This window comes from Hyla sarda, chromosome 3 (assembly GCF_029499605.1).
Source record: "Hyla sarda isolate aHylSar1 chromosome 3, aHylSar1.hap1, whole genome shotgun sequence".
NCBI classification, from domain to species: domain Eukaryota; kingdom Metazoa; phylum Chordata; class Amphibia; order Anura; family Hylidae; genus Hyla; species Hyla sarda.
In genome coordinates, this window is record NC_079191.1 from 6,665,790 (window position 1) to 6,690,959 (window position 25,170).

The window sequence follows — 25,170 nt, forward strand, 5'->3', positions numbered from 1 at the left end:
GACCATTGCACGATGAAACCTTGTTTTTATTTGTCAATCTGGCATCCTTTGCTTGCAACGACGGCCATGCGAGTTTTCATCTGGTTTCTGTAGTGTAGTGGTTATCACGTTCGCCTAACACGCGAAAGGTCCCTTATTTGAAACCGGGCAGAAACATGGGCTTTCCTCTTGCTTTTAGACCAAAGGCCACACCTGTTCACTTTCACTCCATTATTTTCATCCATTCGCTTTTAATTCTTGTGACTGAATGTGGAAAGCGAAAGAGGGTGGGCAGGTGGGTGGTTGGTGGCTCAACAGCCAGGTTTCTGTAGTGTAGTGGTTGTCACGTTCGCCTAACACGCGAAAGGTCCCCGGTTCGAAACCGGGCAGAAACATGGGCTTTCTTCTTGCTTTTAGACAAAAGGCCACATCTGTTCACTTTCACTCCATTATTTTCATCCATTCGCTTTTAATTCTTGTGACTGAATGTGGAAAGCGAAAGAGGGTGGGCAGGTGGGTGGTTGGTGGCTCAACAGCCAGGTTTCTGTAGTGTAGTGGTTAGCACGTTCGCCTCACACGCGAAAGGTCCCTGGTTCGAAACCGGGCAGAAACAAGGAGTTTCAGATGTTTTTGACTATTGCATGAGGAAACTTTCTTTTTTTAAGCAGGATTGGTTTGCTTACACCGTTCTGGTAGCTTTCATCTAGTTTCTATAGTGTTGTAATGTTCACATTCACCTAACAAACGGAAGGTCCACGGGTAGAAATATGGGACTGACTCTTAAGTTTTTTTAGACAAAGCGACATACCTGTTCGATTTGACTTTATCATTTTCGTCATTTTGGATCTTGCACTGTTAGCAGGTTCCATGAAGAGCAAGTTTCTGGAGGTGTAGTGTTTATCACCTTTGCCTCACACACCCAAGGTCCCCAGTTCGATAGATAGCAGAAACATGGAACATCCCTATGTTTTTGGCTTTCGGACCATTGCACGATGAAACCTTGTTTTCATTTGTCAATCTGGTATCCTTTGCTTGCAACGACGGCCATGCGAGTTTTCATCTGGTTTCTATAGTGTAGTGGTTATCACGTTCGCCTAACACGCAAAAGGTCCCCGGTTCGAAGCCGGGCACAAACATGGGCTTTCCTCTTGCTTTTAGACCAAAGGCCACACCTGTTCACTTTCACTCCATTATTTTCATCCATTCACTTTTAATTCTTGTGACTGAATGTGGAAAGCGAAAGAGGGTGGGCAGGTGGGTGGTTGTTGGCTCAACAGCCAGGTTTCTGTAGTGTAGTGGTTATCACGTTCGCCTAACACGCCAAAGGTCCCCGGTTCGAAACCGGGCAGAAACATGGGCTTTCTTCTTGCTTTTAGACAAAAGGCCACATCTGTTCACTTTCACTCCATTATTTTCATCCATTCGCTTTTAATTCTTGTTACTGAATGTGGAAAGCAAAAGAGGATGGGCTTTCCTCTTGCTTTTAGACCAAAGGCCACACCTGATCACTTTCACTCCATTATTTTCATCCATTCGCTTTTAATTCTTGTGACTGAATGTGGAAAGCGAAAGAGGGTGGGCAGGTGGGTGGTTGGTGGCTCAACAGCCAGGTTTCTGTAGTGTAGTGGTTATCACGTTCGCCTCACACGCGAAAGGTCCCTGGTTCGAAACCGGGCAGAAACAAGGACTTTCAGATGTTTTTGACTATTGCATGAGGAAACTTTCTGTTTTTAAGCAGGAGTGGTTTGCTTACACCGTTCTGGTAGCTTTCATCTAGTTTCTATAGTGTTGTAATGTTCACATTCACCTAACAAACGGAAGGTCCACGGGTAGAAATATGGGACTGACTCTTAATTTTTTTAGACAAAGCGACATACCTGTTCGATTTGACTTTATCATTTTCGTCATTTTGGATCTTGCACTGTTAGCAGGTTCCATGAAGAGCAAGTTTCTGGAGGTGTAGTGTTTATCACCTTTGCCTCACACACCCAAGGTCCCCAGTTCGATAGATAGCAGAAACATGGAACATCCCTATGTTTTTGGCTTTCGGACCATTGCACGATGAAACCTTGTTTTTATTTGTCAATCTGGCATCCTTTGCTTGCAACGACGGCCATGCGAGTTTTCATTTGGTTTCTGTAGTGTTGTGGCTATCACGTTCGCCTAACACGCGAAAGGTCCTTGATTCGAAACCGGGCAGAAACATGGGCTTTCCTCTTGCTTTTAGACCAAAGGCCACATCTGTTCACTTTCACTCCATTATTTTCATCCATTCGCTTTTAATTCTTGTGACTGAATGTGGAAAGCGAAAGAGGGTGGGCAGGTGGGTGGTTGGTGGCTCAACAGCCAGGTTTCTGTAGTGTAGTGGTTATCACGTTCGCCTAACACGCGAAAGGTCCCCGGTTCGAAACCGGGCAGAAACATGGGCATTCTTCTTGCTTTTAGACAAAAGACCACATCTTTTCACATTCACTCCAATATTTTCATCCATTCGCTTTTAATTCTTGACTGAATGTGGAAAGCGAAGTAGGGTGGGCAGGTGGGTGGTTGGTGGCTCAACAGCCAGGTTTCTGTAGTGTAGTGGTTATCACGTTCACCTCACACGCGAAAGGTCCCTGGTTCGAAACCAGGCAGAAACAAGGAGTTTCAGATGTTTTTGACTATTGCATGAGGAAACTTTCTTTTTTTAAGCAGGAGTGGTTTGCTTACACCGTTCTGGTAGCTTTAATCTAGTTTCTATAGTGTTGTAATGATCACATTCACCTAACAAACGGAAGGTCCACGGGTAGAAATATAGTACTGACTCTTAATTTTTTTAGACAAAGCGACATACTTGTTCGATTTGACTTTATCATTTTCGTCAATTTGGATCTTGCACTGTTAGCAGGTTCCATGAAGAGCAAGTTTCTGGAGGTGTAGTGTTTATCACCTTTGCCTCACACACCCAAGGTCCCCAGTTCGATAGATAGCAGAAACATGGAACATCCCTATGTTTTTGGCTTTCGGACCATTGCATGATGAAACCTTGTTTTTATTTGTCAATCTGGCATCCTTTGCTTGCAACGACGGCCATGCGAGTTTTTATCTGGTTTCTGTAGTGTAGTGGTTATCACGTTCGCCTAACACGCGAAAGGTCCCTTGTTTGAAACCGGGCAGAAACATGGGCTTTCCTCTTGCTTTTAGACCAAAGGCCACACCTGTTCACTTTCACTCCATTATTTTCATCCAATCGCTTTTAATTCTTGTGACTGAATGTGGAAAGCGAAAGAGGGTGGGCAGGTGGGTGGTTGTTGGCTCAACAGCCAGGTTTCTGTAGTGTAGTGGTTATCACGTTCGCCTAACACGCGAAAGATCCCCGGTTTGAAACCGGGCAGAAACATGGGCTTTCTTCTTGCTTTTAGACAAAAGGCCACATCTGTTCACTTTCACTCCATTATTTTCATCCATTCGCTTTTAATTCTTGTAACTGAATGTGGAAAGCGAAAGAGGGTGGGCAGGTGGGTGGTTGGTGGCTCAACAGCCAGGTTTCTGTAGTGTAGTGGTTATCACGTTCGCCTCACACGCGATAGGTCCCTGTGTTCGAAACCGGGCAGAAACAAGGAGTTTCAGATGTTTTTGACTATTGCATGAGGAAACTTTCTTTTTTTAAGCAGGAGTGGTTTGCTTACACCGTTCTGGTAGCTTTCATCTAGTTTCTATAGTGTTGTAATGTTCACATTCACCTAACAAACGGAAGGTCCACGGGTAGAAATATGGGACTGACTCTTAATTTTTTTAGACAAAGCGACATACCTGTTCGATTTGACTTGATCATTTTCGTCATTTTGGATCTTGCACTGTTAGCAGGTTCCATGAAGAGCAAGTTTCTGGAGGTGTAGTGTTTATCACCTTTGCCTCACACACCCAAGGTCCCCAGTTCGATAGATAGCAGAAACATGGAACATCCCTATGTTTTTGGCTTTCGGACCATTGCACGATGAAACCTTGTTTACATTTGTCAATCTGGCATCCTTTGCTTGCAACGACGGCCATGCGAGTTTTCATCTGGTTTCTGTAGTGTAGTGGCTATCACGTTCGCCTAACACGCGAAAGGTCCCTGATTCGAAACCGGGCAGAAACATGGGCTTTCCTCTTGCTTTTAGACCAAAGGCCACATCTGTTCACTTTCACTCCATTATTTTCATCCATTCGCTTTTAATTCTTGTGACTGAATGTGGAAAGCGAAAGAGGGTGGGCAGGTGGGTGGTTGGTGGCTCAACAGCCAGGTTTCTGTAGTGTAGTGGTTATCACGTTCGCCTAACACTCGAAAGGTCCCCGGTTCGAAACCGGGCAGAAACATGGGCTTTCTTCTTGCTTTTAGACAAAAGACAACATCTTTTCACTTTCACTCCATTATTTTCATCCATTCGCTTTTAATTCTTGACTGAATGTGGAAAGCGAAGAAGGGTGGGCAGGTGGGTGGTTGGTGGCTCAAAAGCCAGGTTTCTGTAGTGTAGTGGTTATCACGTTCGCCTCACACACGAAAGGTCCCTGGTTCGAAACCGGGCAGAAACAAGGAGTTTCAGTTGTTTTTGACTATTGCATGAGGAAACTTTCTTTTTTTAAGCAGGAGTGGTTTGCTTACACCGTTCTGGTAGCTTTCATCTAGTTTCTATAGTGTTGTAATGTTCACATTCACCTAACAAACGGAAGGTCCACGGGTAGAAATATGGGACTGACTCTTAATTTTTTTAGACAAAGCGACATACCTGTTCGATTTGACTTTATCGTTTTCGTCATTTTGGATCTTGCACTGTTAGCAGGTTCCATGAAGAGCAAGTTTCTGGAGGTGTAGTGTTTATCACCTTTGCCTCACACACCCAAGGTCCCCAGTTCGATAGATAGCAGAAACATGGAACATCCCTATGTTTTTGGCTTTCGGACCATTGCACGATGAAACCTTGTTTTCATTTGTCAATCTGGTATCCTTTGCTTGCAACGACGGCCATGCGAGTTTTCATCTGGTTGCTGTAGTGTAGTGGCTATCACGTTCGCCTAACACACGAAAGGTCCCCGGTTCGAAGCCGGGCACAAACATGGGCTTTCCTCTTGCTTTTAGACCAAAGGCCACACCTGTTCACTTTCACTCCATTATTTTCATCCATTCACTTTTAATTCTTGTGACTGAATGTGGAAAGCAAAAGAGGGTGGGCAGGTGGGTGGTTGTTAGCTCAACAGCCAGGTTTCTGTAGTGTAGTGGTTATCACGTTCGCCTAACACGCGAAAGGTCCCCGGTTCGAAACCGGGCAGAAACATGGGCTTTCTTCTTGCTTTTAGACAAAAGGCCACATCTGTTCACTTTCACTCCATTATTTTCATTCATTCGCTTTTAATTCTTGTTACTGAATGTGGAAAGCAAAAGAGGGTGGGCAGTTGGGTGGTTGGTGGCTCAACAGCCAGGTTTCTGTAGTGTAGTGGTTATCACGTTCGCCTAACACGCGAAAGGTCCCCGGTTCGAAACCGGGCAGAAACATGGGCTTGCTTTTAGACAAAAGGCCACATCTGTTCACTTTCACTCCATTATTTTCATCCATTCGCTTTTAATTCTTGTAACTGAATGTGGAAAGCGAAAGAGGGTGGGCAGGTGGGTGGTTGGTGGCTCAACAGCCAGGTTTCTGTAGTGTAGTGGTTATCACGTTCGCCTCACACGCGATAGGTCCCTGTGTTCGAAACCGGGCAGAAACAAGGAGTTTCAGATGTTTTTGACTATTGCATGAGGAAACTTTCTTTTTTTAAGCAGGAGTGGTTTGCTTACACCGTTCTGGTAGCTTTCATCTAGTTTCTATAGTGTTGTAATGTTCAAATTCACCTAACAAACGGAAGGTCCACGGGTAGAAATATGGGACTGACTCTTAATTTTTTTAGACAAAGCGACATACCTGTTTGATTTGACTTGATCATTTTCGTCATTTTGGATCTTGCACTGTTAGCAGGTTCCATGAAGAGCAAGTTTCTGGAGGTGTAGTGTTTATCACCTTTGCCTCACACACCCAAGGTCCCCAGTTCGATAGATAGCAGAAACATGGAACATCCCTATGTTTTTGGCTTTCGGACCATTGCACGATGAAACCTTGTTTTCATTTGTCAATCTGGTATCCTTTGCTTGCAACGACGGCCATGCGAGTTTTCATCTGGTTTCTGTAGTGTAGTGGTTATCACGTTCGCCTAACACGCGAAAGGTCCCCGGTTCGAAGCCGGGCACAAACATGGGCTTTCCTCTTGCTTTTAGACCAAAGGCCACACCTGTTCACTTTCACTCCATTATTTTCATCCATTCACTTTTAATTCTTGTTACTGAATGTGGAAAGCAAAAGAGGGTGGGCAGGTGGGTGGTTGGTGGCTCAACAGCCATGTGTCTGTAGTGTAGTGGTTATCACGTTCGCCTCACACGCGAAAGGTCTCTGGTTCGATACCGGGCAGAAACATGGGCTTTCTTCTTGCTTTTAGACAAAAGGCCACACCTGTTCACTTTCACTCCATTATTTTCATCCATTCGCTTTTAATTCTTGTGACTGAATGTGGAAAGCGAAAGAGGGTGGGCAGGTGGGTGGTTGGTGGCTCAACAGCCAGGTTTCTGTAGTGTAGTGGTTATCACGTTCGCCTCACACGCGAAAGGTCCCTGGTTCGAAACCGGGCAGAAACAAGGAGTTTCAGTTGTTTTTGACTATTGCATGAGGAAACTTTCTTTTTTTAAGCAGGAGTGGTTTGCTTACACCGTTCTGGTAGCTTTAATCTAGTTTCTATAGTGTTGTAATGATCACATTCACCTAACAAACGGAAGGTCCACGGGTAGAAATATGGGACTGACTCTTAATTTTTTTAGACAAAGCGACATACCTGTTCGATTTGACTTTATCATTTTCGTCATTTTGGATCTTGCACTGTTAGCAGGTTCCATGAAGAGCAAGTTTCTGGAGGTGTAGTGTTTATCACCTTTGCCTCACACACCCAAGGTCCCCAGTTCGATAGATAGCAGAAACATGGAACATCCCTATGTTTTTGGCTTTCGGACCATTGCACGATGAAACCTTGTTTTTATTTGTCAATCTGGCATCCTTTGCTTGCAACGACGGCCATGCGAGTTTTCATTTGGTTTCTGTAGTGTAGTGGCTATCACGTTCGCATAACACGCGAAAGGTCCTTGATTCGAAACCGGGCAGAAACATGGGCTTTCCTCTTGCTTTTAGACCAAAGGCCACATCTGTTCACTTTCACTCCATTATTTTCATCTATTCGCTTTTAAGTCTTGTGACTGAATGTGGAAAGCGAAAGAGGGTGGGCAGGTGGGTGGTTGGTGGCTCAACAGCCAGGTTTCTGTAGTGTAGTGGTTATCACGTTCGCCTAACACGCGAAAGGTCCCCGGCTCGAAACCGGGCAGAAACATGGGCATTCTTCTTGCTTTTAGACAAAAGGCCACATCTGTTCACTTTCACTCCATTATTTTCATTCATTCGCTTTTTATTCTTGTGACTGAATGTGGAAAGCGAAAGAGGGTGGGCAGGTGGGTGGTTGGTGGCTCAACAGCCAGGTTTCTGTAGTGTAGTGGTTATCACGTTCGCCTCACACGCGAAAGGTCCCTGGTTCGAAACCGGGCAGAAACAAGGAGTTTCAGATGTTTTTGACTATTGCATGAGGAAACTTTCTTTTTTTAAGCAGGAGTGGTTTGCTTACACCGTTCTGGTAGCTTTCATCTAGTTTCTATAGTGTTGTAATGTTCACATTCACCTAACAAACGGAAGGGCCACGGGTAGAAATATGGGACTGACTCTTAATTTTTTTAGACAAAGCGACATACCTGTTCGATTTGACTTTATCATTTTCGTCATTTTGGATCTTGCACTGTTAGCAGGTTCCATGAAGAGCAAGTTTCTGGAGGTGTAGTGTTTATCACCTTTGCCTCACACACCCAAGGTCCCCAGTTCGATAGATAGCAGAAACATGGAACATCCCTATGTTTTTGGCTTTCGGACCATTGCACGATGAAACCTTGTTTTTATTTGTCAATCTGGCATCCTTTGCTTGCAACGACGGCCATGCGAGTTTTCATTTGGTTTCTGTAGTGTAGTGGCTATCACGTTCGCCTAACACGCGAAAGGTCCTTGATTCGAAACCGGGCAGAAACATGGGCTTTCCTCTTGCTTTTAGACCAAAGGCCACATCTGTTCACTTTCACTCCATTATTTTCATCCATTCGCTTTTAATTCTTGTGACTGAATGTGGAAAGCAAAAAAGGGTGGGCAGGTGGGTGGTTGGTGGCTCAACAGGCAGGTTTCTGTAGTGTAGTGGTTATCACGTTCGCCTAACACGCGAAAGGTCCCCGGTTCGAAACCGGGCAGAAACATGGGCTTTCCTCTTGCTTTTAGACCAAAGGCCACACCTGTTCACTTTCACTCCATTATTTTCATCCATTCGCTTTTAATTCTTGTGACTGAATGTGGAAAGCGAAAGAGGGTGGGCAGGTGGGTGGTTGGTGGCTCAACAGCCAGGTTTCTGTAGTGTAGTGGTTATCACGTTCGCCTAACACGTGAAAGGTCCCCGGTTCGAAACCGGGCAGAAACATGGGCTTTCTTCTTGCTTTTAGACAAAAGGCCACATCTGTTCACTTTCACTCCATTATTTTCATCCATTCGCTTTTAATTCTTGTGACTGAATGTGGAAAGCGAAAGAGGGTGGGCAGGTGGGTGGTTGGTGGCTCAACAGCCAGGTTTCTGTAGTGTAGTGGTTATCACGTTTGCCTCACACGCGAAAGGTCCCTGGTTCGAAACCGGGCAGAAACAAGGAGTTTCAGATGTTTTTGACTATTGCATGAGGAAACTTTCTTTTTTTAAGCAGGAGTGGTTTGCTTACACCGTTCTGGTAGCTTTCATCTAGTTTCTATAGTGTTGTAATGTTCACATTCACCTAACAAACGGAAGGTCCACGGGTAGAAATATGGGACTGACTCTTAAGTTTTTTTAGACAAAGCGACATACCTGTTCGATTTGACTTTATCATTTTCGTCATTTTGGATCTTGCACTGTTAGCAGGTTCCATGAAGAGCAAGTTTCTGGAGGTGTAGTGTTTATCACCTTTGCCTCACACACCCAAGGTCCCCAGTTCGATAGATAGCAGAAACATGGAACATCCTTATGTTTTTGGCTTTCGGACCATTGCACGATGAAACCTTGTTTTCATTTGTCAATCTGGTATCCTTTGCTTGCAACGACGGCCATGCGAGTTTTCATCTGGTTTCTATAGTGTAGTGGTTATCACGTTCGCCTAACACGCAAAAGGTCCCCGGTTCGAAGCCGGGCACAAACATGGGCTTTCCTCTTGCTTTTAGACCAAAGGCCACACCAGTTCACTTTCACTCCATTATTTTCATCCATTCACTTTTAATTCTTGTGACTGAATGTGGAAAGCGAAAGAGGGTGGGCAGGTGGGTGGTTGTTGGCTCAACAGCCAGGTTTCTGTAGTGTAGTGGTTATCATGTTCGCCTAACACGCGAAAGGTCCCCGGTTCGAAACCGGGCAGAAACATGGGCTTTCTTCTTGCTTTTAGACAAAAGGCCACATCTGTTCACTTTCACTCCATTATTTTCATCAATTCGCTTTTAATTCTTGTTACTGAATGTGGAAAGCAAAAGAGGATGGGCTTTCCTCTTGCTTTTAGACCAAAGGCCAAACCTGTTCACTTTCACTCCATTATTTTCATCCATTCGCTTTTAATTCTTGTGACTGAATGTGGAAAGCGAAAGAGGGTGGGCAGGTGGGTGGTTGGTGGCTCAACAGCCAGGTTTCTGTAGTGTAGTGGTTATCACGTTCGCCTCACACGCGAAAGGTCCCTGGTTCGAAACCGGGCAGAAACAAGGACTTTCAGATGTTTTTGACTATTGCATGAGGAAACTTTCTGTTTTTAAGCAGGAGTGGTTTGCTTACACCGTTCTGGTAGCTTTCATCTAGTTTCTATAGTGTTGTAATGTTCACATTCACCTAACAAACGGAAGGTCCACGGGTAGAAATATGGGACTGACTCTTAATTTTTTTAGACAAAGCGACATACCTGTTCGATTTGACTTTATCATTTTCGTCATTTTGGATCTTGCACTGTTAGCAGGTTCCATGAAGAGCAAGTTTCTGGAGGTGTAGTGTTTATCACCTTTGCCTCACACACCCAAGATCCCCAGTTCGATAGATAGCAGAAACATGGAACATCCCTATGTTTTTGGCTTTCGGACCATTGCACGATGAAACCTTGTTTTCATTTGTCAATCTGGTATCCTTTGCTTGCAACGACGGCCATGCGAGTTTTCATCTGGTTTCTATAGTGTAGTGGTTATCACGTTCGCCTAACACGCAAAAGGTCCCCGGTTCGAAGCCGGGCACAAACATGGGCTTTCCTCTTGCTTTTAGACCAAAGGCCACACCTGTTCACTTTCACTCCATTATTTTCATCCATTCACTTTTAATTCTTGTGACTGAATGTGGAAAGCGAAAGAGGGTGGGCAGGTGGGTGGTTGTTGGCTCAACAGCCAGGTTTCTGTAGTGTAGTGGTTATCATGTTCGCCTAACACGCGAAAGGTCCCCGGTTCGAAACCGGGCAGAAACATGGGCTTTCTTCTTGCTTTTAGACAAAAGGCCACATCTGTTCACTTTCACTCCATTATTTTCATCAATTCGCTTTTAATTCTTGTTACTGAATGTGGAAAGCAAAAGAGGATGGGCTTTCCTCTTGCTTTTAGACCAAAGGCCAAACCTGTTCACTTTCACTCCATTATTTTCATCCATTCGCTTTTAATTCTTGTGACTGAATGTGGAAAGCGAAAGAGGGTGGGCAGGTGGGTGGTTGGTGGCTCAACAGCCAGGTTTCTGTAGTGTAGTGGTTATCACGTTCGCCTCACACGCGAAAGGTCCCTGGTTCGAAACCGGGCAGAAACAAGGACTTTCAGATGTTTTTGACTATTGCATGAGGAAACTTTCTGTTTTTAAGCAGGAGTGGTTTGCTTACACCGTTCTGGTAGCTTTCATCTAGTTTCTATAGTGTTGTAATGTTCACATTCACCTAACAAACGGAAGGTCCACGGGTAGAAATATGGGACTGACTCTTAATTTTTTTAGACAAAGCGACATACCTGTTCGATTTGACTTTATCATTTTCGTCATTTTGGATCTTGCACTGTTAGCAGGTTCCATGAAGAGCAAGTTTCTGGAGGTGTAGTGTTTATCACCTTTGCCTCACACACCCAAGGTCCCCAGTTCGATAGATAGCAGAAACATGGAACATCCCTATGTTTTTGGCTTTCGGACCATTGCACGATGAAACCTTGTTTTCATTTGTCAATCTGGTATCCTTTGCTTGCAACGACGGCCATGCGAGTTTTCATCTGGTTTCTGTAGTGTAGTGGTTATCACGTTCGCCTAACACGCGAAAGGTCCTTGATTCGAAACCGGGCAGAAACATGGGCTTTCCTCTTGCTTTTAGACCAAAGGCCACATCTGTTCACTTTCACTCCATTATTTTCATCTATTCGCTTTTAAGTCTTGTGACTGAATGTGGAAAGCCAAAGAGGGTGGGCAGGTGGGTGGTTGGTGGCTCAACAGCCAGGTTTCTGTAGTGTAGTGGTTATCACGTTCGCCTAACACGCGAAAGGTCCCCGGCTCGAAACCGGGCAGAAACATGGGCATTCTTCTTGCTTTTAGACAAAAGGCCACATCTGTTCACTTTCACTCCATTATTTTCATTCATTCGCTTTTAATTCTTGTGACTGAATGTGGAAAGCGAAAGAGGGTGGGCAGGTGGGTGGTTGGTGGCTCAACAGCCAGGTTTCTGTAGTGTAGTGGTTATCACGTTCGCCTCACACGCGAAAGGTCCCTGGTTCGAAACCGGGCAGAAACAAGGAGTTTCAGATGTTTTCGACTATTGCATGAGGAAACTTTCTTTTTTTTAAGCAGGAGTGGTTTGCTTACACTGTTCTGGTAGCTTTAATCTAGTTTCTATAGTGTTGTAATGATCACATTCACCTAACAAACGGAAGGTCCACGGGTAGAAATATGGGACTGACTCTTAATTTTTTTAGACAAAGCGACATACCTGTTCGATTTATCATTTTCGTCATTTTGGATCTTGCACTGTTAGCAGGTTCCATGAAGAGCAAGTTTCTGGAGGTGTAGTGTTTATCACCTTTGCCTCACACACCCAAGGTCCCCAGTTCGATAGATAGCAGAAACATGGAACATCCCTATGTTTTTGGCTTTCGGACCATTGCACGATGAAACCTTGTTTTTATTTGTCAATCTGGCATCCTTTGCTTGCAACGACGGCCATGCGAGTTTTCATCTGGTTTCTGTAGTGTAGTGGCTATCACGTTCGCCTAACACGCGAAAGGTCCCTGATTCGAAACCGGGCAGAAACATGGGCTTTCCTCTTGCTTTTAGACCAAAGGCCACATCTGTTCACTTTCACTCCATTATTTTCATCCATTCGCTTTTAATTCTTGTGACTGAATGTGGAAAGCGAAAGAGGGTGGGCAGGTGGGTGGTTGGTGGCTCAACAGCCAGGTTTCTGTAGTGTAGTGGTTATCACGTTCGCCTCACACGCGAAAGGTCCCTGGTTCGAAACCGGGCAGAAACAAGAAGTTTCAGATGTTTTTGACTATTGCATGAGGAAACTTTCTTTTTTTTAAGCAGGAGTGGTTTGCTTACACCGTTCTGGTAGCTTTCATCTAGTTTCTATAGTGTTGTAATGTTCACATTCACCTAACAAACGGAAGGTCCACGGGTAGAAATATGGGACTGACTCTTAATTTTTTTAGACAAAGCGACATACCTGTTCGATTTGACTTCATCATTTTCGTCATTTTGGATCTTGCACTGTTAGCAGGTTCCATGAAGAGCAAGTTTCTGGAGGTGTAGTGTTTATCACCTTTGCCTCACACACCCAAGGTCCCCAGTTCGATAGATAGCAGAAACATGGAACATCCCTATGTTTTTGGCTTTCGGACCATTGCACGATGAAACCTTGTTTACATTTGTCAATCTGGTATCCTTTGCTTGCAACGACGGCCATGCGAGTTTTCATCTGGTTTCTGTAGTGTAGTGGTTATCACGTTCGCCTAACACGCGAAAGGTCCCTTGTTTGAAACCGGGCAGAAACATGGGCTTTCCTCTTGCTTTTAGACCAAAGGCCACACCTGTTCACTTTCACTCCATTATTTTCATCCATTCACTTTTAATTATTGTGACTGAATGTGGAAAGCGAAAGAGGGTGGGCAGGTGGGTGGTTGTTGGCTCAACAGCCAGGTTTCTGTAGTGTAGTGGTTATCACGTTCGCCTAACACGCGAAAGGTCCCCGGTTCAAAACCGGGCAGAAACATGGGCTTTCTTCTGCTTTTAGACAAAAGGCCACATCTGTTCACTTTCACTCCATTATTTTCATCCATTCGCTTTTAATTCTTGTTACTGAATGTGGAAAGCAAAAGAGGGTGGGCAGGTGGGTGGTTGGTGGCTCAAAAGCCATGTTTCTGTAGTGTAGTGGTTATCACGTTCGCCTCACACGCGAAAGGCCCCTGGTTCGAAACCGGGCAGAAACAAGGAGTTTCAGTTGTTTTTGACTATTGCATGAGGAAACTTTCTTTTTTTAAGCAGGAGTGGTTTGCTTACACTGTTCTGGTAGCTTTCATCTAGTTTCTATAGTGTTGTAATGTTCACATTCACCTAACAAACGGAAGGTCCACGGGTAGAAATATGGGACTGACTCTTAATTTTTTTAGACAAAGCGACATACCTGTTCGATTTGACTTTATCATTTTCGTCATTTTGGTTCTTGCACTGTTAGCAGGTTCCATGAAGAGCAAGTTTCTGGAGGTGTAGTGTTTATCACCTTTGCCTCACACACCCAAGGTCCCCAGTTCGATAGATAGCAGAAACATGGAACATCCCTATGTTTTTGGCTTTCGGACCATTGCACGATGAAACCTTGTTTTTATTTGTCAATCTGGCATCCTTTGCTTGCAACGACGGCCATGCGAGTTTTCATCTGGTTTCTATAGTGTAGTGGCTATCACGTTCGCCTAACACGCGAAAGGTCCCTGATTCGAAATCGGGCAGAAACATGGGCTTTCCTCTTGCTTTTAGACCAAAGGCCACACCTGTTCACTTTCACTCCATTATTTTCATCCATTCACTTTTACTTCTTGTGACTGAATGTGGAAAGCGAAAGAGGGTGGGCAGGTGGGTGGTTGGTGGCTCAACAGCCAGGTTTCTGTAGTGTAGTGGTTATCACGTTCGCCTCACACGCGAAAGGTCCCTGGTTCGAAACCGGGCAGAAACAAGGAGTTTCAGATGTTTTTGACTATTGCATGAGGAAACTTTCTTTTTTTAAGCAGGAGTGGTTTGCTTACACCGTTCTGGTAGCTTTCATCTAGTTTCTATAGTGTTGTAATGTTCACATTCACCTAACAAACGGAAGGTCCACGGGTAGAAATATGGGACTGACTCTTAAGTTTTTTTAGACAAAGCGACATACCTGTTCGATTTGACTTTATCATTTTCGTCATTTTGGATCTTGCACTGTTAGCAGGTTCCATGAAGAGCAAGTTTCTGGAGGTGTAGTGTTTATCACCTTTGCCTCACACACCCAAGGTCCCCAGTTCGATAGATAGCAGAAACATGGAACATCCCTATGTTTTTGGCTTTCGGACCATTGCACGATGAAACCTTGTTTTCATTTGTCAATCTGGTATCCTTTGCTTGCAACGACGGCCATGCGAGTTTTCATCTGGTTTCTATAGTGTAGTGGTTATCACGTTCGCCTAACACGCAAAAGGTCCCCGGTTCGAAGCCGGGCACAAACATGGGCTTTCCTCTTGCTTTTAGACCAAAGGCCACACCTGTTCACTTTCACTCCATTATTTTCATCCATTCACTTTTAATTCTTGTGACTGAATGTGGAAAGCGAAAGAGGGTGGGCAGGTGGGTGGTTGTTGGCTCAACAGCCAGGTTTCTGTAGTGTAGTGGTTATCACGTTCGCCTAACACGCCAAAGGTCCCCGGTTTGAAACCGGGCAGAAACATGGGCTTTCTTCTTGCTTTTAGACCAAAGGCCACACCTGTTCACTTTCACTCCATTATTTTCATCCATTCGCTTTTAATTCTTGTGACTGAATGTGGAAAGCGAAAGAGGGTGGGCAGGTGGGTGGTTGGTGGCTCAACAGCCAGGTTTCTGTAGTGTAGTGTTTATCACGTTCGCCTCACACGCGAAAGGTCCCTGGTTCGAAACCGGGCAGAAACAAGGACTTTCAGATGTTTTTGACTATTGCATGAGGAAACTTTCTGTTTTTAAGCAGGAGTGGTTTGCTTACACCGTTCTGGTAGCTTTCATCTAGTTTCTATAGTGTTGTAATGTTCACATTCACCTAACAAACGGAAGGTCCACGGGTAGAAATATGGGACTGACTCTTAATTTTTTTAGACAAAGCGACATACCTGTTCGATTTGACTTTATCATTTTCGTCATTTTGGATCTTGCACTGTTAGCAGGTTCCATGAAGAGCAAGTTTCTGGAGGTGTAGTGTTTATCACCTTTGCCTCACACACCCAAGGTCCCCAGTTCGATAGATAGCAGAAACATGGAACATCCCTATGTTTTTGGCTTTCGGACCATTGCACGATGAAACCTTGTTTTTATTTGTCAATCTGGCATCCTTTGCTTGCAACGACGGCCATGCGAGTTTTCATTTGGTTTCTGTAGTGTTGTGGCTATCACGTTCGCCTAACACGCGAAAGGTCCTTGATTCGAAACCGGGCAGAAACATGGGCTTTCCTCTTGCTTTTAAACCAAAGGCCACATCTGTTCACTTTCACTCCATTATTTTCATCCATTCGCTTTTAATTCTTGTGACTGAATGTGGAAAGCGAAAGAGGGTGGGCAGGTGGGTGGTTGGTGGCTCAACAGCCAGGTTTCTGTAGTGTAGTGGTTATCACGTTCGCCTAACACGCGAAAGGTCCCCGGTTCAAACCGGGCAGAAACATGGGCATTCTTCTTGCTTTTAGACAAAAGACCACATCTTTTCACTTTCACTCCATTATTTTCATCCATTCGCTTTTAATTCTTGACTGAATGTGGAAAGCGAAGAAGGGTGGGCAGGTGGGTGGTTGATGGTTCAACAGCCAGGTTTCTGTAGTGTAGTGGTTATCACGTTCGCCTCACACGCGAAAGGTCCCTGGTTCGAAACCAGGCAGAAACAAGGAGTTTCAGATGTTTTTGACTATTGCATGAGGAAACTTTCTTTTTTTAAGCAGGAGTGGTTTGCTTACACCGTTCTGGTAGCTTTAATCTAGTTTCTATAGTGTTGTAATGATCACATTCACCTAACAAACGGAAGGTCCACGGGTAGAAATATAGTACTGACTCTTAATTTTTTTAGACAAAGCGACATACTTGTTCGATTTGACTTTATCATTTTCGTCATTTTGGATCTTGCACTGTTAGCAGGTTCCATGAAGAGCAAGTTTCTGGAGGTGTAGTGTTTCTCACCTTTGCCTCACACACCCAAGGTCCCCAGTTCGATAGATAGCAGAAACATGGAACATCCCTATGTTTTTGGCTTTCGGACCATTGCACGATGAAACCTTGTTTTTATTTGTCAATCTGGCATCCTTTGCTTGCAACGACGGCCATGCGAGTTTTTATCTGGTTTCTGTAGTGTAGTGGTTATCACGTTCGCCTAACACGCGAAAGGTCCCTTGTTTGAAACCGGGCAGAAACATGGGCTTTCCTCTTGCTTTTAGACCAAAGGCCACACCTGTTCACTTTCACTCCATTATTTTCATCCATTCGCTTTTAATTCTTGTGACTGAATGTGGAAAGCGAAGGAGGGTGGGCAGGTGGGTGGTTGGTGGCTCAACAGCCAGGTTTCTGTAGTGTAGTGGTTATCACGTTCGCCTAACACGCGAAAGGTCCCCGGCTCGAAACCGGGCAGAAACATGGGCATTCTTCTTGCTTTTAGACAAAAGGCCACATCTGTTCAATTTCACTCCATTATTTTCATTCATTCGCTTTTAATTCTTGTGACTGAATGTGGAAAGCGAAAGAGCGTTGGCAGGTGGGTGGTTGGTGGCTTAACAGCCAGGTTTCTGTAGTGTAGTGGTTATCACGTTCGCCTAACACGCGAAAGGTCCCCGGTTCGAAACCGGGCAGAAACATAGGCTTTCTTCTTGCTTTTAGACAAAAGGCCACATCTGTTCAATTTCACTCCATTATTTTCATCCATTCGCTTTTAATTCTTGTGACTGAATGTGGAAAGCGAAAGAGGGTGGGCAGGTGGGTGGTTGGTGGCTCAACAGCCAGGTTTCTGTAGTGTAGTGGTTATCACGTTCGCCTAACACGCGAAAGGTCCCCGGTTCGAAACCGGGCAGAAACATGGGCATTCTTCTTGCTTTTAGACAAAAGACCACATCTTTTCACTTTCACTCCAATATTTTCATCCATTCGCTTTTAATTCTTGACTGAATGTGGAAAGCGAAGTAGGGTGGGCAGGTGGGTGGTTGGTGGCTCAACAGCCAGGTTTCTGTAGTGTAGTGGTTATCACGTTCACCTCACACGCGAAAGGTCCCTGGTTCGAAACCAGGCAGAAACAAGGAGTTTCAGATGTTTTTGACTATTGCATGAGGAAACTTTCTTTTTTTAAGCAGGAGTGGTTTGCTTACACCGTTCTGGTAGCTTTAATCTAGTTTCTATAGTGTTGTAATGATCACATTCACCTAACAAACGGAAGGTCCACGGGTAGAAATATAGTACTGACTCTTAATTTTTTTAGACAAAGCGACATACCTGTTCGATTTGACTTTATCATTTTCGTCAATTTGGATCTTGCACTGTTAGCAGGTTCCATGAAGAGCAAGTTTCTGGAGGTGTAGTGTTTATCACCTTTGCCTCACACACCCAAGGTCCCCAGTTCGATAGATAGCAGAAACATGGAACATCCCTATGTTTTTGGCTTTCGGACCATTGCATGATGAAACCTTGTTTTTATTTGTCAATCTGGCATCCTTTGCTTGCAACGACGGCCATGCGAGTTTTTATCTGGTTTCTGTAGTGTAGTGGTTATCACGTTCGCCTAACACGCGAAAGGTCCCTTGTTTGAAACCGGGCAGAAACATGGGCTTTCCTCTTGCTTTTAGACCAAAGGCCACACCTGTTCACTTTCACTCCATTATTTTCATCCAATCGCTTTTAATTCTTGTGACTGAATGTGGAAAGCGAAAGAGGGTGGGCAGGTGGGTGGTTGTTGGCTCAACAGCCAGGTTTCTGTAGTGTAGTGGTTATCACGTTCGCCTAACACGCGAAAGGTCCCCGGTTCGAAACCGGGCAGAAACATGGGCTTTCTTCTTGCTTTTAGACAAAAGGCCACATCTGTTCACTTTCACTCCATTATTTTCATCCATTCGCTTTTAATTCTTGTTACTGAATGTGGAAAGCAAAAGAGGATGGGCAGGTTGGTGGTTGGTGGCTCAACAGCCATGTTTCTGTAGTGTAGTGGTTTTCACTTTCGACTCACACGCGAAAGGTCCCTGGTTCGAAACCGGGCAGAAACAAGAATTTTCAGATGTTTTTGACTATTGCATGAGGAAACTTTCTTTTTTTAAGCAGGAGTGGTTTGCTTACACCGTTCTGGTAGCTTTCATCTAGTTTCTATAGTGTTGTAATGTTCACATTCACCTAACAAACGGAAGGTCCACGGGTAGAAATATGGGACTGACTCTTAATTTTTTTAGACAAAGCGACATACCTGTTCGATTTGACTTCATCATTTTCGTCGTTTTGGATCTTGCACTGTTAGCAGGTTCCATGAAGAGCAAGTTTCTGGAGGTGTAGTGTTTATCACCTTTGCCTCACACACCCAAGGTCCCCAGTTCGAAAGATAGCAGAAACATGGAACATCCCTATGTTTTTGGCTTTCGGACCATTGCACGATGAAACCTTGTTTACATTTGTCAATCTGGTATCCTTTGCTTGCAACGACGGCCATGCGAGTTTTCATCTGGTTTCTGTAGTGTAGTGGTTATCACGTTCGCCTAACACTCGAAAGGTCCCCCATTCGAAACCGGGCAGAAACATGGGCTTTCCTCTTGCTTTTAGACCAAAGGCCATACCTGTTCATTTTCACTCCATTATTTTCATCCATTCGCTTTTAATTCTTGTGACTGAATGTGGAAAGCGAAAGAGGGTGGGCAGGTGGGTGGTTGGTGGCTAAACAGCCAGGTTTCTGTAGTGTAGTGGTTATCACGTTCGCCTAACACGCGAAAGGTCCCCGATTCGAAACCGGGCAGAAACATGGGCTTTCTTCTTGCTTTTAGACAAAAGGCCACATCTTTTCACTTTCACTCCATTATTTTCATCCATTCGCTTTTAATTCTTGACTGAATGTGGAAAGCGAAGGAGGGTGGGCAGGTGGGTGGTTGGTGGCTCAACAGCCATGTTTCTGTAGTGTAGTGGTTATCACGTTCGCCTCACACGTGAAAGGTCCCTGGTTCGAAACCAGGCAGAAACAAGGAGTTTCAGATGTTTCTGACTATTGCATGAGGAAACTTTCTTTTTTTAAGCAGGAGTGGTTTGCTTACACCGTTCTGGTAGCTTTCATCTAGTTTCTATAGTGTTGTAATGATCACATTCACCTAACAAACGGAAGGTCCACGGGTAGAAATATGGGTCTGACTCTTAATTTTTTTAGACAAAGCGACATACCTGTTCGATTTGACTTTATCATTTTCATCATTTTGGATCTTGCACTGTTAGCAGGTTCCATGAAGAGCAAGTTTCTGGAGGTGTAGTGTTTATCACCTTTGCCTCACACACCCAAGGTCCCCAGTTCGATAGATAGCGGAAACATGGAACATCCCTATGTTTTTGGCTTTCGGACCATTGCACGATGAAACCTTGTTTTTATTTGTCAATCTGGCATCCTTTGCTTGCAACGACGGCCATGCGAGTTTTCAGCTGGTTTCTGTAGTGTAGTGGCTATCACGTTCGCCTAACACGCGAAAGGTCCTTGATTCGAAACCGGGCAGAAACATCGGCTTTCCTCTTGCTTTTAGACCAAAGGCCACATCTGTTCACTTTCACTCCATTATTTTCATCCATTCGCTTTTAATTCTTGTGACTGAATGTGGAAAGCGAAAGAGGGTGGGCAGGTGGGTGGTTGGTGGCTCAACAGCCAGGTTTCTGTAGTGTAGTGGTTATCACGTTCGCCTAACACGCGAAAGGTCCCCGGTTCGAAACCGGGCAGAAACATGGGCATTCTTCTTGCTTTTAGACAAAAGACCACATCTTTTCACTTTCACTCCATTATTTTCATCCATTCGCTTTTAATTCTTGACTGAATGTGGAAAGCGAAGGAGGGTGGGCAGGTGGGTGGTTGGTGGTTCAACAGCCAGGTTTCTGTAGTGTAGTGGTTATCACGTTCGCCTCACACGCGAAAGGTCCCTGGTTCAAAACCGGGCAGAAACAAGGAGTTTCAGTTGTTTTTGACTATTGCATGAGGAAACTTTCTTTTTTTAAGCAGGAGTGGTTTGCTTACACCGTTCTGGTAGCTTTCATCTAGTTTCTATAGTGTTGTAATGTTCACATTCACCTAACAAACGGAAGGTACACGGGTAGAAATATGGGACTGACTCTTAATTTTTTTAGACAAAGCGACATACCTGATCGATTTGACTTTATCATTTTCGTCATTTTGGATCTTGCACTGTTAGCAGGTTCCATGAAGAGCAAGTTTCTGGAGGTGTAGTGTTTATCACCTTTGCCTCACACACCCAAGGTCCCCAGTTCGATAGATAGCAGAAACATGGAACATCCCTATGTTTTTGGCTTTCGGACCATTGCACGATGAAACCTTGTTTTTATTTGTCAATCTGGCATCCTTTGCTTGCAACGACGGCCATGCGAGTTTTCATCTGGTTTCTGTAGTGTAGTGGCTATCACGTTCGCCTAACACGCGAAAGGTCCCTGATTCGAAACCGGGCAGAAACATGGGCTTTTCTCTTGCTTTTAGACCAAAGGCCACATCTGTTCACTTTCACTCCATTATTTTCATCCATTCGCTTTTAATTCTTGTGACTGAATGTGGAAAGCGAAAGTGGGTGGTTGGTGGCTCAACAGCCATGTTTCTGTAGTGTAGTGGTTATCACGTTCGCCTCACACGCGAAAGGTCCCTGGTTCGAAACAGGGCAGAAACGAGGAGTTTCAGATGTTTTTGACTATTGCATGAGGAAACTTTCTTTTTTTTAAGCAGGAGTGGTTTGCTTACACCGTTCTGGTAGCTTTCATCTAGTTTCTATAGTGTTGTAATGATCACATTCACCTAACAAACGGAAGGTCCACGGGTAGAAATATGGGACTGACTCTTAATTTTTTTAGACAAAGCGACATACCTGTTCGATTTGACTTTATCATTTTCGTCATTTTGGATCTTGCACTGTTAGCAGGTTCCATAAAGAGCAAGTTTCTAGAGGTGTAGTGTTTATCACCTTTGCCTCACACACCCAAGGTCCCCAGTTCGATAGATAGCAGAAACATGGAACATCCCTATGTTTTTGGCTTTCGGACCATTGCACGATGAAACCTTGTTTTTATTTGTCAATCTGGCATCCTTTGCTTGCAACGACGGCCATGCGAGTTTTCGTCTGGTTTCTGTAGTGTAGTGGTTATCACGTTCGCCTAACACGCGAAAGGTCCCTTGTTTGAAACCGGGCAGAAACATGGGCTTTCCTCTTGCTTTTAGACCAAAGGCCACACCTGTTCACTTTCACTCCATTATTTTCATCCATTCGCTTTTAATTCTTGTGACTGAATGTGGAAAGCGAAAGAGGGTGGGCAGGTGGGTGGTTGGTGGCTCAAAAGCCATGTTTCTGTAGTGTAGTGGTTATCACGTTCACCTAACACTCGAAAGGTCCCCCGTTCGAAACCGGGCAGAAACATGGGCTTTCCTCTTGCTTTTAGACCAAAGGCCATACCTGTTCATTTTCACTCCATTATTTTCATCCATTCGCTTTTAATTCTTGTGACTGAATGTGGAAAGCGAAAGAGGGTGGGCAGGTGGGTGGTTGGTGGCTAAACAGCCAGGTTTCTGTAGTGTAGTGGTTATCACGTTCGCCTAACACGCGAAAGGTCCCCGATTCGAAACCGGGCAGAAACATGGGCTTTCTTCTTGCTTTTAGACAAAAGGCCACATCTTTTCACTTTCACTCCATTATTTTCATCCATTCGCTTTTAATTCTTGACTGAATGTGGAAAGCGAAGGAGGGTGGGCAGGTGGGTGGTTGGTGGCTCAACAGCCATGTTTCTGTAGTGTAGTGGTTATCACGTTCGCCTCACACGCGAAAGGTCCCTGGTTCGAAACCAGGCAGAAACAAGGAGTTTCAGATGTTTTTGACTATTGCATGAGGAAACTTTCTTTTTTTAAGCAGGAGTGGTTTGCTTACACCGTTCTGGTAGCTTTCATCTAGTTTCTATAGTGTTGTAATGATCACATTCACCTAACAAACGGAAGGTCCACGGGTAGAAATATGGGTCTGACTCTTAATTTTTTTAGACAAAGCGACATACCTGTTCGATTTGACTTTATCATTTTCATCATTTTGGATCTTGCACTGTTAGCAGGTTCCATGAAGAGCAAGTTTCTGGAGGTGTAGTGTTTATCACCTTTGCCTCACACACCCAAGGTCCCCAGTTCGATAGATAGCGGAAACATGGAACATCCCTATGTTTTTGGCTTTCGGACCATTGCACGATGAAACCTTGTTTTTATTTGTCAATCTGGCATCCTTTGCTTGCAACGACGGCCATGCGAGTTTTCATCTGGTTTCTGTAGTGTAGTGGCTATCACGTTCGCCTAACACGCGAAAGGTCCTTGATTCGAAACCGGGCAGAAACATCGGCTTTCCTCTTGCTTTTAGACCAAAGGCCACATCTGTTCACTTTCACTCCATTATTTTCATCCATTCGCTTTTAATTCTTGTGACTGAATGTGGAAAGCGAAAGAGGGTGGGCAGGTGGGTGGTTGGTGGCTCAACAGCCAGGTTTCTGTAGTGTAGTGGTTATCACGTTCGCCTAACACGCGAAAGGTCCCCGGTTCGAAACCGGGCAGAAACATGGGCATTCTTCTTGCTTTTAGACAAAAGACCACATCTTTTCACTTTCACTCCATTATTTTCATCCATTCGCTTTTAATTCTTGACTGAATGTGGAAAGCGAAGGAGGGTGGGCAGGTGGGTGGTTGGTGGTTCAACAGCCAGGTTTCTGTAGTGTAGTGGTTATCACGTTCGCCTCACACGCGAAAGGTCCCTGGTTCAAAACCGGGCAGAAACAAGGAGTTTCAGTTGTTTTTGACTATTGCATGAGGAAACTTTCTTTTTTTAAGCAGGAATGGTTTGCTTACACCGTTCTGGTAGCTTTCATCTAGTTTCTATAGTGTTGTAATGTTCACATTCACCTAACAAACGGAAGGTCCACGGGTAGAAATATGGGACTGACTCTTAATTTTTTTAGACAAAGCGACATACCTGATCGATTTGACTTTATCATTTTCGTCATTTTGGATCTTGCACTGTTAGCAGGTTCCATGAAGAGCAAGTTTCTGGAGGTGTAGTGTTTATCACCTTTGCCTCACACACCCAAGGTCCCCAGTTCGATAGATAGCAGAAACATGGAACATCCCTATGTTTTTGGCTTTCGGACCATTGCACGATGAAACCTTGTTTTTATTTGTCAATCTGGCATCCTTTGCTTGCAACGACGGCCATGCGAGTTTTCATCTGGTTTCTGTAGTGTAGTGGCTATCACGTTCGCCTAACACGCGAAAGGTCCCTGATTCGAAACCGGGCAGAAACATGGGCTTTTCTCTTGCTTTTAGACCAAAGGCCACATCTGTTCACTTTCACTCCATTATTTTCATCCATTCGCTTTTAATTCTTGTGACTGAATGTGGAAAGCGAAAGTGGGTGGTTGGTGGCTCAACAGCCATGTTTCTGTAGTGTAGTGGTTATCACGTTCGCCTCACACGCGAAAGGTCTCTGGTTCGATACCGGGCAGAAACATGGGCTTTCTTCTTGCTTTTAGACAAAAGGCCACACCTGTTCACTTTCACTCCATTATTTTCATCCATTCGCTTTTAATTCTTGTGACTGAATGTGGAAAGCAAAAGAGGGTGGGCAGGTGGGTGGTTGGTGGCTCAACAGCCAGGTTTCTGTAGTGTAGTGGTTATCACTTTCGCCTCACACGCGAAAGGTCCCTGGTTCGAAACCGGGCAGAAACAAGGAGTTTCAGTTGTTTTTGACTATTGCATGAGGCAACTTTCTTTTTTTTAAGCAGGAGTGGTTTGCTTACACCGTTCTGGTAGCTTTCATCTAGTTTCTATAGTGTTGTAATGATCACATTCACCTAACAAACGGAAGGTCCACGGGTAGAAATATGGGACTGACTCTTAATTTTTTTAGACAAAGCGACATACCTGTTCGATTTGAGTTTATCATTTTCGTCATTTTGGATCTTGCACTGTTAGCAGGTTCCATGAAGAGCAAGTTTCTGGAGGTGTAGTGTTTATCACCTTTGCCTCACACACCCAAGGTCCCCAGTTCGATAGATAGCAGAAACATGGAACATCCCTATGTTTTTGGCTTTCGGACCATTGCACGATGAAACCTTGTTTTTATTTGTCAATCTGGCATCCTTTGCTTGCAACGACGGCCATGCGAGTTTTCATCTGGTTTCTGTAGTGTAGTGGTTATCACGTTCGCCTAACACGCGAAAGGTCCCTTGTTTGAAACCGGGCAGAAACATGGGCTTTCCTCTTGCTTTTAGACCAAAGGCCACACCTGTTCACTTTCACTCCATTATTTTCATCCATTCGCTTTTAATTCTTGTGACTGAATGTGGAAAGCGAAAGAGGGTGGGCAGGTGGGTGGTTGTTGGCTCAACAGCCAGGTTTCTGTAGTGTAGTGGTTATCACGTTCGCCTAACACGCGAAAGGTCCCCGGTTCAAAACCGGGCAGAAACATGGGCTTTCTTCTTGCTTTTAGACAAAAGGCCACATCTGTTCACTTTCACTCCATTATTTTCATCCATTCGCTTTTAATTCTTGTTACTGAATGTGGAAAGCAAAAGAGGGTGGGCAGGTGGG

The 25,170-nt window shown here is 44.5% G+C and overlaps 49 non-coding genes across 49 annotated transcripts; all 49 read left to right on the top strand.

Moving 5' to 3' along the window:
* The first annotated feature begins 301 nt into the window (after nt 1-301).
* TRNAV-AAC (transfer RNA valine (anticodon AAC)) lies at nt 302-374 on the top strand. The gene has a single exon. It is a non-coding gene; the product is annotated as a tRNA-Val (tRNA).
* A 145-nt stretch (nt 375-519) lies between these two features.
* TRNAV-CAC (transfer RNA valine (anticodon CAC)) lies at nt 520-592 on the top strand. Its single transcript has one exon. It is a non-coding gene; the product is annotated as a tRNA-Val (tRNA).
* A 668-nt stretch (nt 593-1,260) lies between these two features.
* Nucleotides 1,261-1,333, top strand: TRNAV-AAC (transfer RNA valine (anticodon AAC)). The gene has a single exon. It is a non-coding gene; the product is annotated as a tRNA-Val (tRNA).
* Nucleotides 1,334-1,589: 256 nt separating this feature from the next.
* Nucleotides 1,590-1,662, top strand: TRNAV-CAC (transfer RNA valine (anticodon CAC)). Its single transcript has one exon. It is a non-coding gene; the product is annotated as a tRNA-Val (tRNA).
* Nucleotides 1,663-2,329: 667 nt separating this feature from the next.
* On the top strand, nt 2,330-2,402 carry TRNAV-AAC (transfer RNA valine (anticodon AAC)). The gene has a single exon. It is a non-coding gene; the product is annotated as a tRNA-Val (tRNA).
* A 143-nt stretch (nt 2,403-2,545) lies between these two features.
* On the top strand, nt 2,546-2,618 carry TRNAV-CAC (transfer RNA valine (anticodon CAC)). The gene has a single exon. It is a non-coding gene; the product is annotated as a tRNA-Val (tRNA).
* Nucleotides 2,619-3,285: 667 nt separating this feature from the next.
* On the top strand, nt 3,286-3,358 carry TRNAV-AAC (transfer RNA valine (anticodon AAC)). The gene has a single exon. It is a non-coding gene; the product is annotated as a tRNA-Val (tRNA).
* Nucleotides 3,359-4,244: 886 nt separating this feature from the next.
* Nucleotides 4,245-4,317, top strand: TRNAV-AAC (transfer RNA valine (anticodon AAC)). The gene has a single exon. It is a non-coding gene; the product is annotated as a tRNA-Val (tRNA).
* Nucleotides 4,318-4,460: 143 nt separating this feature from the next.
* Nucleotides 4,461-4,533, top strand: TRNAV-CAC (transfer RNA valine (anticodon CAC)). The gene has a single exon. It is a non-coding gene; the product is annotated as a tRNA-Val (tRNA).
* A 667-nt stretch (nt 4,534-5,200) lies between these two features.
* TRNAV-AAC (transfer RNA valine (anticodon AAC)) lies at nt 5,201-5,273 on the top strand. Its single transcript has one exon. It is a non-coding gene; the product is annotated as a tRNA-Val (tRNA).
* Nucleotides 5,274-5,418: 145 nt separating this feature from the next.
* TRNAV-AAC (transfer RNA valine (anticodon AAC)) lies at nt 5,419-5,491 on the top strand. The gene has a single exon. It is a non-coding gene; the product is annotated as a tRNA-Val (tRNA).
* Nucleotides 5,492-6,370: 879 nt separating this feature from the next.
* On the top strand, nt 6,371-6,443 carry TRNAV-CAC (transfer RNA valine (anticodon CAC)). The gene has a single exon. It is a non-coding gene; the product is annotated as a tRNA-Val (tRNA).
* A 145-nt stretch (nt 6,444-6,588) lies between these two features.
* TRNAV-CAC (transfer RNA valine (anticodon CAC)) lies at nt 6,589-6,661 on the top strand. Its single transcript has one exon. It is a non-coding gene; the product is annotated as a tRNA-Val (tRNA).
* A 667-nt stretch (nt 6,662-7,328) lies between these two features.
* TRNAV-AAC (transfer RNA valine (anticodon AAC)) lies at nt 7,329-7,401 on the top strand. The gene has a single exon. It is a non-coding gene; the product is annotated as a tRNA-Val (tRNA).
* Nucleotides 7,402-7,546: 145 nt separating this feature from the next.
* TRNAV-CAC (transfer RNA valine (anticodon CAC)) lies at nt 7,547-7,619 on the top strand. The gene has a single exon. It is a non-coding gene; the product is annotated as a tRNA-Val (tRNA).
* Nucleotides 7,620-8,286: 667 nt separating this feature from the next.
* TRNAV-AAC (transfer RNA valine (anticodon AAC)) lies at nt 8,287-8,359 on the top strand. The gene has a single exon. It is a non-coding gene; the product is annotated as a tRNA-Val (tRNA).
* Nucleotides 8,360-8,504: 145 nt separating this feature from the next.
* Nucleotides 8,505-8,577, top strand: TRNAV-AAC (transfer RNA valine (anticodon AAC)). The gene has a single exon. It is a non-coding gene; the product is annotated as a tRNA-Val (tRNA).
* Nucleotides 8,578-8,722: 145 nt separating this feature from the next.
* TRNAV-CAC (transfer RNA valine (anticodon CAC)) lies at nt 8,723-8,795 on the top strand. Its single transcript has one exon. It is a non-coding gene; the product is annotated as a tRNA-Val (tRNA).
* Nucleotides 8,796-9,463: 668 nt separating this feature from the next.
* TRNAV-AAC (transfer RNA valine (anticodon AAC)) lies at nt 9,464-9,536 on the top strand. Its single transcript has one exon. It is a non-coding gene; the product is annotated as a tRNA-Val (tRNA).
* A 256-nt stretch (nt 9,537-9,792) lies between these two features.
* Nucleotides 9,793-9,865, top strand: TRNAV-CAC (transfer RNA valine (anticodon CAC)). The gene has a single exon. It is a non-coding gene; the product is annotated as a tRNA-Val (tRNA).
* A 667-nt stretch (nt 9,866-10,532) lies between these two features.
* On the top strand, nt 10,533-10,605 carry TRNAV-AAC (transfer RNA valine (anticodon AAC)). The gene has a single exon. It is a non-coding gene; the product is annotated as a tRNA-Val (tRNA).
* Nucleotides 10,606-10,861: 256 nt separating this feature from the next.
* TRNAV-CAC (transfer RNA valine (anticodon CAC)) lies at nt 10,862-10,934 on the top strand. Its single transcript has one exon. It is a non-coding gene; the product is annotated as a tRNA-Val (tRNA).
* A 667-nt stretch (nt 10,935-11,601) lies between these two features.
* TRNAV-AAC (transfer RNA valine (anticodon AAC)) lies at nt 11,602-11,674 on the top strand. The gene has a single exon. It is a non-coding gene; the product is annotated as a tRNA-Val (tRNA).
* Nucleotides 11,675-11,819: 145 nt separating this feature from the next.
* On the top strand, nt 11,820-11,892 carry TRNAV-CAC (transfer RNA valine (anticodon CAC)). The gene has a single exon. It is a non-coding gene; the product is annotated as a tRNA-Val (tRNA).
* A 662-nt stretch (nt 11,893-12,554) lies between these two features.
* TRNAV-CAC (transfer RNA valine (anticodon CAC)) lies at nt 12,555-12,627 on the top strand. The gene has a single exon. It is a non-coding gene; the product is annotated as a tRNA-Val (tRNA).
* A 668-nt stretch (nt 12,628-13,295) lies between these two features.
* On the top strand, nt 13,296-13,368 carry TRNAV-AAC (transfer RNA valine (anticodon AAC)). Its single transcript has one exon. It is a non-coding gene; the product is annotated as a tRNA-Val (tRNA).
* Nucleotides 13,369-13,512: 144 nt separating this feature from the next.
* On the top strand, nt 13,513-13,585 carry TRNAV-CAC (transfer RNA valine (anticodon CAC)). The gene has a single exon. It is a non-coding gene; the product is annotated as a tRNA-Val (tRNA).
* Nucleotides 13,586-14,252: 667 nt separating this feature from the next.
* On the top strand, nt 14,253-14,325 carry TRNAV-CAC (transfer RNA valine (anticodon CAC)). The gene has a single exon. It is a non-coding gene; the product is annotated as a tRNA-Val (tRNA).
* Nucleotides 14,326-15,211: 886 nt separating this feature from the next.
* TRNAV-CAC (transfer RNA valine (anticodon CAC)) lies at nt 15,212-15,284 on the top strand. Its single transcript has one exon. It is a non-coding gene; the product is annotated as a tRNA-Val (tRNA).
* A 667-nt stretch (nt 15,285-15,951) lies between these two features.
* On the top strand, nt 15,952-16,023 carry TRNAV-AAC (transfer RNA valine (anticodon AAC)). The gene has a single exon. It is a non-coding gene; the product is annotated as a tRNA-Val (tRNA).
* Nucleotides 16,024-16,166: 143 nt separating this feature from the next.
* TRNAV-CAC (transfer RNA valine (anticodon CAC)) lies at nt 16,167-16,239 on the top strand. The gene has a single exon. It is a non-coding gene; the product is annotated as a tRNA-Val (tRNA).
* Nucleotides 16,240-16,906: 667 nt separating this feature from the next.
* Nucleotides 16,907-16,979, top strand: TRNAV-AAC (transfer RNA valine (anticodon AAC)). The gene has a single exon. It is a non-coding gene; the product is annotated as a tRNA-Val (tRNA).
* Nucleotides 16,980-17,124: 145 nt separating this feature from the next.
* Nucleotides 17,125-17,197, top strand: TRNAV-AAC (transfer RNA valine (anticodon AAC)). Its single transcript has one exon. It is a non-coding gene; the product is annotated as a tRNA-Val (tRNA).
* A 145-nt stretch (nt 17,198-17,342) lies between these two features.
* TRNAV-AAC (transfer RNA valine (anticodon AAC)) lies at nt 17,343-17,415 on the top strand. The gene has a single exon. It is a non-coding gene; the product is annotated as a tRNA-Val (tRNA).
* Nucleotides 17,416-17,558: 143 nt separating this feature from the next.
* TRNAV-CAC (transfer RNA valine (anticodon CAC)) lies at nt 17,559-17,631 on the top strand. The gene has a single exon. It is a non-coding gene; the product is annotated as a tRNA-Val (tRNA).
* A 667-nt stretch (nt 17,632-18,298) lies between these two features.
* Nucleotides 18,299-18,371, top strand: TRNAV-AAC (transfer RNA valine (anticodon AAC)). Its single transcript has one exon. It is a non-coding gene; the product is annotated as a tRNA-Val (tRNA).
* Nucleotides 18,372-18,516: 145 nt separating this feature from the next.
* On the top strand, nt 18,517-18,589 carry TRNAV-CAC (transfer RNA valine (anticodon CAC)). Its single transcript has one exon. It is a non-coding gene; the product is annotated as a tRNA-Val (tRNA).
* A 667-nt stretch (nt 18,590-19,256) lies between these two features.
* Nucleotides 19,257-19,329, top strand: TRNAV-AAC (transfer RNA valine (anticodon AAC)). The gene has a single exon. It is a non-coding gene; the product is annotated as a tRNA-Val (tRNA).
* A 143-nt stretch (nt 19,330-19,472) lies between these two features.
* TRNAV-CAC (transfer RNA valine (anticodon CAC)) lies at nt 19,473-19,545 on the top strand. Its single transcript has one exon. It is a non-coding gene; the product is annotated as a tRNA-Val (tRNA).
* A 667-nt stretch (nt 19,546-20,212) lies between these two features.
* TRNAV-AAC (transfer RNA valine (anticodon AAC)) lies at nt 20,213-20,285 on the top strand. Its single transcript has one exon. It is a non-coding gene; the product is annotated as a tRNA-Val (tRNA).
* Nucleotides 20,286-20,428: 143 nt separating this feature from the next.
* TRNAV-CAC (transfer RNA valine (anticodon CAC)) lies at nt 20,429-20,501 on the top strand. The gene has a single exon. It is a non-coding gene; the product is annotated as a tRNA-Val (tRNA).
* A 655-nt stretch (nt 20,502-21,156) lies between these two features.
* TRNAV-CAC (transfer RNA valine (anticodon CAC)) lies at nt 21,157-21,229 on the top strand. Its single transcript has one exon. It is a non-coding gene; the product is annotated as a tRNA-Val (tRNA).
* An 886-nt stretch (nt 21,230-22,115) lies between these two features.
* TRNAV-AAC (transfer RNA valine (anticodon AAC)) lies at nt 22,116-22,188 on the top strand. Its single transcript has one exon. It is a non-coding gene; the product is annotated as a tRNA-Val (tRNA).
* A 143-nt stretch (nt 22,189-22,331) lies between these two features.
* TRNAV-CAC (transfer RNA valine (anticodon CAC)) lies at nt 22,332-22,404 on the top strand. Its single transcript has one exon. It is a non-coding gene; the product is annotated as a tRNA-Val (tRNA).
* Nucleotides 22,405-23,071: 667 nt separating this feature from the next.
* TRNAV-AAC (transfer RNA valine (anticodon AAC)) lies at nt 23,072-23,144 on the top strand. The gene has a single exon. It is a non-coding gene; the product is annotated as a tRNA-Val (tRNA).
* Nucleotides 23,145-23,287: 143 nt separating this feature from the next.
* TRNAV-CAC (transfer RNA valine (anticodon CAC)) lies at nt 23,288-23,360 on the top strand. The gene has a single exon. It is a non-coding gene; the product is annotated as a tRNA-Val (tRNA).
* A 655-nt stretch (nt 23,361-24,015) lies between these two features.
* TRNAV-CAC (transfer RNA valine (anticodon CAC)) lies at nt 24,016-24,088 on the top strand. Its single transcript has one exon. It is a non-coding gene; the product is annotated as a tRNA-Val (tRNA).
* A 145-nt stretch (nt 24,089-24,233) lies between these two features.
* TRNAV-CAC (transfer RNA valine (anticodon CAC)) lies at nt 24,234-24,306 on the top strand. Its single transcript has one exon. It is a non-coding gene; the product is annotated as a tRNA-Val (tRNA).
* Nucleotides 24,307-24,974: 668 nt separating this feature from the next.
* On the top strand, nt 24,975-25,047 carry TRNAV-AAC (transfer RNA valine (anticodon AAC)). Its single transcript has one exon. It is a non-coding gene; the product is annotated as a tRNA-Val (tRNA).
* The last annotated feature ends 123 nt before the right edge of the window (nt 25,048-25,170 follow it).